At 36.6% G+C, this 10,517-nt stretch overlaps 1 protein-coding gene across 16 annotated transcripts in view; it reads right to left on the bottom strand.

The window, feature by feature from the left end:
* Positions 1–10,517, bottom strand: part of KHDRBS2 (KH RNA binding domain containing, signal transduction associated 2) — a 299,809-nt gene that overhangs the window by 2,550 nt on the left and 286,742 nt on the right. For 7 of the 16 annotated variants that reach the window (XR_001863635.1, XR_001863632.1, XR_001863633.1 and 4 more), the window contains 2 exons: positions 4,741–4,790; positions 257–394 (listed from right to left, as the gene is read on the bottom strand). The exons of 4 other annotated variants lie outside the window; for them this stretch is intronic. The gene's annotated coding sequence lies outside the window, so the exon portion shown is untranslated. The remainder of the gene's footprint in view (positions 1–256; positions 395–4,740; positions 4,791–10,517) is intronic. 5 more of the 16 variants (XR_001863640.1, XR_001863637.1, XR_001863642.1 and 2 more) reach the window with 2 other exon arrangements.

Raw genomic sequence — 10,517 nt, 5'->3', positions numbered from 1 at the left:
CTGAATATAAAAATTCCTTGGAGGAAACATTTCTCCTTTCTTGATAAACTGCAATCCTTGGTGTGCTTTCCTAGCAGGGCAGTACATGGAAAAAAGACTGGAAAACCACAGCACTTCACATGGTTACTTTCCCTGTCTACATGTAGTATCTGAATCTGTTTAGGGATCATGAATGTTTTGTTTTGGGCTATTATAAAACCATACAATAGAGCCATAAGGCTCTTCCTTTTCTAAGACTGAGATTGCTGTCACTCACCCTGTTCAAAGTGCTGCATGGAGAACGACACAAATACATTTTATTGACAGCAGGACCAGGCACCTTCATTTTTCATCCCAATATTAAGCCTACATAAACTTCAGCGTCATTGATTTTATGTTTTGTGTCCACGGGACTCTGAAAAAAGGGCCCAAAGAATAACAAATTAACAACTATTTAAAATGAGGAGGAAGAAAGAGTGAAGTCTAATTGAACAAGTGTGTAAAATTGACAAGTTATTTTGACAGCATTAACGAGTGATAGCTTGATTTTCAGAACATTCTGTCTTTTACTTTGAAAAATAAAATTCAGGTAGTAAACCTAGTTTTCTTGACAGGCCCTTGAAGAATGGATAGGGATTTTACATGACATGAGATTTAATTGTGTTTATGAAACATTTTTTGTATCCCCAAATATTTCACCAGTAAGCCAAACCCATTAAAACTAATTTAATTTTATCAATGGATTGTAACATTAAGGTTTTTCTTGTTTTTCCCACTTTTTTTCTTTCCTGGTTTCTTTTCTGCTTTTTAAAGCCCTGGGTTTTTTGAAAAGTCATACAATTTTCTCAAAAATTAAGTAGTTGAGCTTCTTAAGACATTAAGTATGTATGTATCCTTATAGGAATCAGCTTTCCTGGTAGCTGGATAGATTTCCCAGTAGCAGGAAGACATTTACATATTCAATTTTTGTTTGAAGTTAGATGTCAAGCAAGTTTCTTAGGACTCAGTTCCCCAAATCCCACTTTATGCTTGCTTGGAGAGCCATTAGATCCTTGTATTTGCTTTTATTTCATGATAATTTCCTTTAGTTTTTGTAAGCAATGAAGCAGTCCTTAATCACTGATCCCTTTTGATAAAAAACAAGCCTTTTAATTCCTGCAGGGTATTTGCTAACCTTGCAGTGCTCAGCAAAGTGGCTTGCAGGTACACCTTATGAACAGAAGTAGTCAAATTGCACAACAATGATGAAGTAGACTTGGCTACTTAAAATGCAAATAATTAAAAATTCCAAGGTACATTTTTAATTCTACAAATATCATTTGCAAGGTTTTTTTAAAAATCTGGCTTTAATATTCACAAATAAAAATACAAACAAGAGCAACAATGACAAAATGTAAGAACCCTGAACAGATCCTACTAATGGTGGCTGTGATTGACCATATTTTGCATTTTGTGAAATTAGGAAGAATTCTTTTCTCTGCGCAAGCAAAGAATGTTACATTCTGCAACAGAGACAAATCCAAGATTTGAGATTCTCTATGCCCGTATTGTGGCTGTCACAGACAATCTCTCAGATCAGAAATCAAAGGTATTTTTTTCACCTATATTTGTGTCCTGCTTGCCTGTCACAGTCCAGGATGGCATATGGATTTGTAAGGACACAGACACCCACAGTCAGACCAGCACTCTCAACTCTTACATTCATTTCATGGCTACAATTAAAGATGTTCAGACCTTATTTTTATGGCCTTACTCAGGTGAATAAGTAACTCAGGGTGACAAAATCTGGAAAGATATGAATTACATGATAGTAGAATAATAAAAGCAAGGGTGAAATGTGCTAGTGTACAAACTGTAAATACAAATGCACTGCACTATGCCAATTCTAGTGCCAAGGTGATGGCCATAATATAACAAGACTTTATATTGTTTGCTAAGACCTTTCTGGCAAAAGTAAGGGTGCAGAAAAACTAGATTTTCCATGAATGATATCAGTATATCAGTTATTTCAAATTATTAATATTAAAAGTCATAACCACTGAAAATACCTTTTCCTCCTGTTGGAGACACAGAATAGATCCCCAACAGCTGAAATTTACACAGCTCGTTATTTAACACGGCAAGAGCTACTGTCCTTTACCCCAGGGTTAAAGGGATGTCTGGTAAAATGACATTCTCTTATGAAAAGGGAAATAGCTGAATATTGACAATAGGATTCAGGGCACATTTTTTATACTGTCAAGAATTTTGGATTTGTTATGACAGAGTAGGAATGAAGGCAAACCCTTCACATTTGCATAGACAAGAAGTAATTATTTTGATAATTTTGAAATCATATGAAAATTCTAATGCACAGACCTAAAATTCAATATGCAATCTAATTTGAAAGCCTTCCCTTCTTCTTACAGAGTATAATGAAGTCTACTATGTACAGAAATTAATAACATGAAAATACAACATGAAAGAACTTACTAAAACAATTAAAATTACACTTAGGGGTATTTTACTGATTTTTTATTGTTTTGTAGCAGTTTCAAGGCATCAAACTTTTTTTACATGGAGAATTCCAGCCTTCCCTGAAACTTATGTAGAATTTACTTCCCAGCCAAATAGATCTGTGAAATCCAAAAAAAAAAAAAAAAGAGTGTACTCTGAGTACCTGTCACAAGCGTGTGTAAAGCTCGGCAGAATTCAGAGGAAATGTGACTGCTTCCCTGTCGTCTTGCCAAAGGCAACAGCTGGTGAGTGCCTCAGGCTCCAAAGAGGTGCTGGTTCAGAGATGTCACTGCCAGCTCCAATGTGCAGTTACCAATCCACTGCCCTTGGGAGCACAGGCTGCAGGAAACCCCCTCACCAGGTAGGTTGACCTGGAGCATTTAGTTCTTTCACCTCCTGCTATGGACCTGGAGAAGCTACAACAGCTTTTGGAGACCCTGGCATGACGCTGGAAGCAGCGGCTGGAGTGCGACTTGGGAAGAGTAAGACTGAAATCCATGAAACCCCACCTTGATCATGGCTCATCCTACTGGGATGCATAAAGCCTAAAACCATGGCACAAACCAGAAGAGGCAGACATTCCAAGATCACTGCTTGTGCCCCTGGTTCTCAGCACCAACACCTGAAACTTCATTCTCATTCTTCTCCAACTTTTCAGTGCTCTCCAATAGCTGGGTATTTAATCTCTTCAAGAAAAAAAGCCACTACCCAAAAATAAGTTACTTAGGAAAGGAATTTCAAATTTCATTCCCTCAGCACTACAATTAAAGCAGTTTGCTCATTGTTATAGCTTTAGTTTGTACAATGGAATATTCTGCATATGCTCATTCTGTGTTACATATATATGCACTGTAAATATGACAGTGATTCTGGGTCTGTGCTAAAACACCTAACAGTTACTGAACACAGTTCCTGGTGCAGTGCGATGCTAAAACTCTATGTATATAAAACCAAATAGATTTCAGTGATAGTACTCACAAGCTTATGTTTTATATTTCCTCAAGTTCTTCCTGTATCAGATCAATATACTCTTTTAAAGGGGTAAAATAAATATCCTTTTATTTCTCTGATTCTTAAGAGTATCAAATCTCAGTTGCTTCATATTGCATCACCTGTGTAGCATGGAACTGAAGACTTGATTTCAAATCTCCCCAAGTCAGTGAGCATCACTGATGGCTTGTGCTGGCTTGAATTTAATCACCACTGTCCTTTGTGGTCACTATGCCAAAAAGTCACTGCATTTCCAGTCCTGAATAAAGAACGCTAGTCATGCACACAACACCGAAAGTGAAAAAATATGTACCAGGAGGTCAACAACAAAGAATGAGGCTTTCCATTTTTTGTTAATCCAAACATTTGTGTTTCTAATTCAGGGATTATGGTTCAACAGATGCCAACTGTTTACATTTCAGGAAAGGTCCCTCTGGTATGTATGAAGGATTTGTCCTGAAGTGAATCTGCTTGATCTCTATAAATATTTGGAGGTAGCGTGCTACTTTAATGGAATTAATAAAAATCGTGGAGGTTTTTATTGGTACACAGACTATACTCCACAGAACACCGTTGAAGTTGATGTAGCCCATTTATTAAACCTTCTGCTGTACTGTAATATTTAGCACAGCATAATTCTAGAGAGAGATCTTACCACCTATACACCTATGATGAGACCTACTGAGGTGAATAGGATTGCTTATTGTAATAAGATATGACTTTATATTTTACTTTCTTTGTCTGTCTGACATTGGAACTTGCTTACAGGTACCAATTCCTGGAGTTGTACAAAATTAATCAGAGTACTGGGAGAGAAAAGAGTATCTCAGAAACCACAATAGGCAATTCTTAAAGGCTGATGATTTAATGACATCTTTTATAGCTTATGGTAAGTCAACCTTCTGTGGTTTTAGTAAAAAGCTTAAATGAGTTCTCGTGTTTATTTTTCACAGTTATTACATTTATCACTCTCAACTGTCCTTTGCTTTGGTAAGGATCATTCAAATATTTTTACTTATATGCCTAAATATATTATTGTTTTCTCTTGTGTTGCCCTTCACTCTCCTTTTGTCCTTGACAAAATCAGTTTTGCTGTCCATTTTTCCAGTTCTCACAGAGAACTAGCTGTGCCAACCAATTTCCATGTGATGGAAATACCTGCCCTTTTGTTGACAGGACAGACACATGCAGGATTGTACTGAGGTATCTGCACCTCTGAAGCGTATACACTGCATTCTTTAAGTGAATTATTTGCCACGGTAATGTTATGCTTACCTCATTCTGCCAGCTGAATCCACAGATACTGGGATGAGCTGAATGGTTTTCTACAGTTCACAAATTACAAAAAAAGTGGTTTTTACTCAAAAGTATATTTATGATAATGCTAAACATAATGCAATATTACAGAAAATATTTCTGGCATACAGGGCAAGTAGAAATTCTAAGAAGGAGATCTGGAGCACAAGAACAGCAGATACATAAAGAACATAGAGAACATAGATTACGTTTTTGTATTTAATTCAGGATAATTTTTCCCACGTTTTCATTATATGATGCATTAGAAGAGCCTGCAAAAGTTTCACAGTCCTTGCACCCTCTTCTGAGGTTCTCTGCAGAGATAATTCTTTCTGATTTTATAGGAAAACTCAGAGTGAGTACCTAAATACTCAAAATATTTTCCATTCAACTACCAATTAAACAACCAGTCATTACAAAAAAATCTTTATCTCTGCACTATGTCAGTATTGTCATATCTTAAATATCTCTCTGGATCAAGGTCGATTGGGAGAAGTTCAAAAGCTGGATGAGATTCTGACAAAAAGCAATAGGAATAATTGGAAAGCCATAATAAAGGGCTAATATTGCACCACTTTGCATTCATATAAAGGTTGATGCCGAATATACTTTAATTAGACTAGAAGAATATGACTCAAAGTGAGATGTCAAAATAGGAAGTGCATAAAAATATAAGCAGGATAGCACTGAAAAGACAATTAAGACATCTCAGAGATTATGTTAAAATGGGCAACTGAGAAATACACCAATATGCAATGTGCATTTTGACAAAATGCAGAAAGATGTACTTCCAAACTCTGGATACTAAATTATATTCCTTGATTTTAAATTCATTGGATTCATAGAAAATATCTAGAAGTCATTGTGTCCATTCCAATAGAAACATCTGGCTGATGCATAACTGATGTCCAAGAAACAGTTGAATGGGAAGTACAATTACAATATTAGATTGATTTATAGCTCAGTAGTCTGCTTTAATCTGAACCTAAAATACTTGAAAAATTCTAGTGGCTAAATTGTCAGTGCTGCCTGTAGACGAAAATTTTATTATTAATTAAATTTAGGAACAAGCAAAAGCAGAAGAGCTCAGAGAAAAGCAATTTTTTTAAAAATGCCAAATGAGCTTGAAAAAATCACTATGCCTAATTCCTAGTAAGCAATGAACTGAAATGCTTCTAATACATGTCATAAATATGTGTTTTTGTGCAATGGGAACAACCATAATTCTGATGAAAACATTACTCCCTAATCCCCCAAAAAGAATGAATATGGCAAACCCCACTTTAATCTTCTAGAGGAACCCAAATGTTGAATTCTGTTCTGTACATTTAACACAGGGGGAAATTCTAGAGCAATGTGACATCTTTTAAAAAAAAAAAAAAGTGTAAATTCTTCCCCTTTGAGACAAAAATGAGGCATCAAATTCCTGAGACTGGGGATGAACTTTCTCTGTTGCCAGTTATTCCTCCTGGGTAACCTATCCCTACATTTGTGACCATAGCTTACGTTTGGCACTGGTTATTCAACAGGCCATCTCTTTCTGGGTGCATACTGCAATCTGGGTTTATCAGTGTCACTGCTTATTGAAATAAGTGAACCAACATGCTAAAGCAGAAGGCGATTACATAGCGCAGTGCAGCACACGTAGCCTTTATCTGTGCTCCATTTACTGAGAGATGAGGGGGTTCATGCTGATCATTTTAGTTTTTAACCCCTATAAGAGTGTGATTCCAACCTGTGTTATTTCTTATTTATATAAACACTAATAATTCATTGCCTGTTTCAATACTATGGAAAATTATGCATGCACTGCCAGCCTGTTCTTGACTATTGCTTAAAAGGAAACCAATAAGCCAAAAGCTGGGTTCACTTTGAAGGCTTCAACTTCATGTAGGTTTGATGTTAAAGCTAGAGAGAGTGCAAAATCTGTTGCCCTGGCAAGGAAACTTCCTGTGCTAACATCTAGCTTTCTGCTCATGTCTAGGCACAGGAGTTTTCAGGAGCTGCTCCAAGTCATCCTTTCAAGTCTGCGTTGTCTCCTGATTTTGAAGCACCTCGTACTCCTTGGGTCTTTATGGGTAATTTCTATGCAAGCACTGTTAGGCAAGCACAACACCCCTTGTTCCTTGCCTGAATTTCAGTTGCTCCTGCTAGGCAGCATCCAAGACACATGGCTTCTTATTTTTCAGAGAAAAAAAGTATTCCATCTTGCTTTTTTGTGTTTCCAACTGTCATCTTGAGATTCCAGCCCTTCTAACTCTCTTAGCACATTTATCTCGTGACTAAGAGGATCCAGTTGCTTGTACTGAGGAATTGCTGTCCTAACTGAAGTCTTTGAACTTGCAATTATCTTTTGAAAGTCTTTACTGCACCATCTATGTTCAAAAAGGTTTTATATATCAAAATGACAAGTTTAGAAGTACATTAGAGGAGACATCCAGAGTATCTAAATATAACTATGGAAATGAATATTAAATATGACTTTACGAGAGGATGAAAGTGCATGGATTGAATTTCCATTGTAACCACAATTTATTTACACTGCATGCTGGTTCTGTCCTCTTAATTTTCTTCACTGTCCCATGAAGACTGGCATTTTTAAGTTGCAAAAACCTATGTAAAAATCTCCTATCAACTCCACAGGAGCTATGATTAGCAAAGGTAGGTAACAGAAAGGACAGGAAACTGCAGCTGTGTGGGAGAGAGGCATTCCCCAAGAGTGTCTGAAAGACAAAACTGAGTTTATTGTTTCAGCAGTGGGAAATCTGCTCCTAAGGCCTTGAACAAGAAGTCCATTTCTTTAGTGACTGGTCCACTGTGCAATATGGAAGACTTTGGATCTGCATGTGTCAAGTTATTGCCCAATTTTAGACATTTTTGCACAATGTAGTTCAAAATAGATATTTTTATTCCAAAGTCAGGAGACATCCTGTGCATTATCTCTGCATTATCAGAGACAGAAGGGAAGAAAGAAAGGTGACAACACTAATTGGATTGATAAATGTTAGGGAACTGAGGAAAACCATGACAGGAGAGGAAAATCTCTTTCAGTAGACTGGAAAGTAAAAGAGAAAAGCTGGTAAAAGTACCCAGCTTTGTCTGTGATCAGAAAAAACTGCACTTCTCACATGAGATATTGAAAAAATAGGTCCTACTTTCTCATATAGCAGGAGAAGTAGAATCAGGGTATTACTCACTGGGATGTAGTGGTATCATTTTATGCAAAAGCTTGGATCATTCTGTGTAATTGGCATCCCATCCAATTTATTAAATTCAAAGAAGGTTTACAGAGAATATATGGAAACACCTGACCTTTCTCTTCTCTGGGTGGGCTACAAAGAAATGCATTCTGTGGAGGATTCCGAGTGGAATTTTTGGCCCTGCCAACTCAGCATAGTCATCACAGGTCTCAGAGGCTCCAGCCCTGTATATTTGCTTTGCTTGAACACAGTAGACAAGGACTCTCTATGGACACTGCCCATGCTTAGTCTGTCATCCCAAGAGCTCCTGAGGAAAGAACTGATACTCTGCAATAATGTGCTGCTGCAGCATCTTACTCTGCTTCAGTTGTGTTGGCCATTCCTACAGCTTGTGCTCAACAGAGTACTTATGGAGGATGCAGCATACACCAGCTTCTCCACAGCCGTGTTCAAGTTCAGAAAAATATGTAAATAAAAGGCTTTGGTTTTTATACCTCCCCCCCCTTATTTCACGTATTGAATCTAAGGAACGATTTATTCTTCTGGGCAATTTGTAGAAAAGTACAAATGCATGCATGGAGTACTAACAGACTTGCCAACTTATTCCAAAAAATGATGCACCTAAACAATAGCTGGGCAAATATTCAAAGAGGCATCATACTACTACTACTACTACTACTACTACTACTAACAACAACAGAAAGGGGCAACTGAGGAAGACTACAAAGGCTAGAAGGTGGTGAATGCACAAGGCGAAAAAATTTTATGGCCTGCAAAAACATCAGTAGTAGTGATGAGGCATAAATCAAAAAGTAGCTACTTGATCTTTAGGCTGAGGTTACAGGATGACAATTAGAAAACTATGTTTTCACTTCTAAGTGGTTTTGTCTGATTGGAAATCACCAAGAGACAAAAATTTGGTGCTCAAGATGACTTTTAAAATGAAATCAAATTTCAAGGAGAACTGTGACTTGAAATGCAACATTTATTTCTACCTTATAAGGCAGTGTTAGAAGAAGTTCCCTCCGTATCTTCCTCAATAGCTTTTATATTAGCAAATGCTCATATACTCAAGGGCAAAATCACTGTGATAGAGAAAGAGAAGGGGTTCTTTTAATTTGCTTTGCTGTTTTGAACATCCAGTGACCTGCAAAACCTGGATAAAACCCATTGGTTTATTCACTCACTAGAAGGATTTAGGAATATCTCTTCACTTTTACAGGAGTGATAACTGCCAGAGCTGTGAAATTTGGTAATTATTGCAGATATTGTGAATAAACATTGGTACCACTGATGTGCCTCGTATATGCTAACAATAGGTACAAAAGTTATTGGATTGCATAATATTCACTTCTACCCTGGAGAAGACTTAGGATCTTATTCCATGGAAATAATGAAATGAATGGAAATCAGTTAATAGGATTAAACCCACTGTAGAGAGATGTGAAGCATAAAGCCACAGTTAATGACTCGTGATCTCTCTCCCCCTGTCCCCAGTCAATACAGTTTCTTTATTCCTCTTTGGTCCATATAACTCATATATATTCCTCTCACCTAGTAGTTCATGACCTTGTTCAAGTACTTGGTCTTTTCCTTAAAAACTCAGATGATGTTAAGAGTACTTTTTTTAAACAGCAATGAAATGTATTATACATGTGGGAATCAAGTGAAAAATATTAATTCTAAAATGGTGCCTCTATTCACTAAAAATATTTATGTAAATCCAATTTAATTTTCACATCTTTGGTTCGAGCACTCCAAAAGAAGATGTGATGCTGAAACCAGGGTATTATTTTGGCATGCTTAGTCCTTCACCTGATTGTCTCTGATCTCTTAATATCTGCACTCTGGTTCAGTATCACAAAGCAAAATATGTACTGTTCTTTCCTCAGCTGAGCCACTTGCAGGATGTTTCAGAGTATCTAGATTAAGACAATACCTCATTATATAAATATGAATCTCTGGGACTTAACTCGTATTTCAAGGGACAACAGAAACTTTAAATGTTTCTCATACTAAAAAGATCTCAAATTCTGTATTTCCATTATGACGAGATTCATACCAAACTCTTACTGAATAAATAACATATGTAGTGTTATTGAATAAAAAGAATGGCCTATCTAAATAGAGAAGAATTGTTGTTTTAAAGACAATTGAATCTTGAGTATTGCTTTAAAGACAGTGCCACTTTACTAAATCATACTGTAGCTTATGAAAAATATTGCAATATATTTAAAATCTGAGATTATAATTAGCTTTCCTTTAGCTGACAAAACTCCAGAAAATACACTGATAGATATATAAAGGTAAGTTTTTCTTCCAGATCCTGAGATTTACAAAATAACCTAATGGAAAGCAAAACACAGAAGTCAACTCAACCTGTGCTCAAAACCAGTGCCTAAAGTTTTCAGGCATAATTAGGAGAGCTCTGTGGAGTTAACCTGGTAACACTGTGCTAAATCTTGGAATTCTTCTAACTGGAACAAATTTTCAGACTATTCAAATTACTATCACTCTCTTGGCACTTGTGCAATAAAGTTCTGATTTTAAACCCAT

This window comes from Corvus brachyrhynchos, unplaced genomic scaffold, assembly GCF_000691975.1.
Source record: "Corvus brachyrhynchos isolate BGI_N302 unplaced genomic scaffold, ASM69197v1 scaffold136, whole genome shotgun sequence".
In the NCBI taxonomy this organism is placed as follows: Eukaryota; Metazoa; Chordata; class Aves; order Passeriformes; family Corvidae; genus Corvus; species Corvus brachyrhynchos.
Note: the sequence above shows the minus strand (reverse complement) of the source record. Positions and strands in the feature narration are given on the sequence as shown.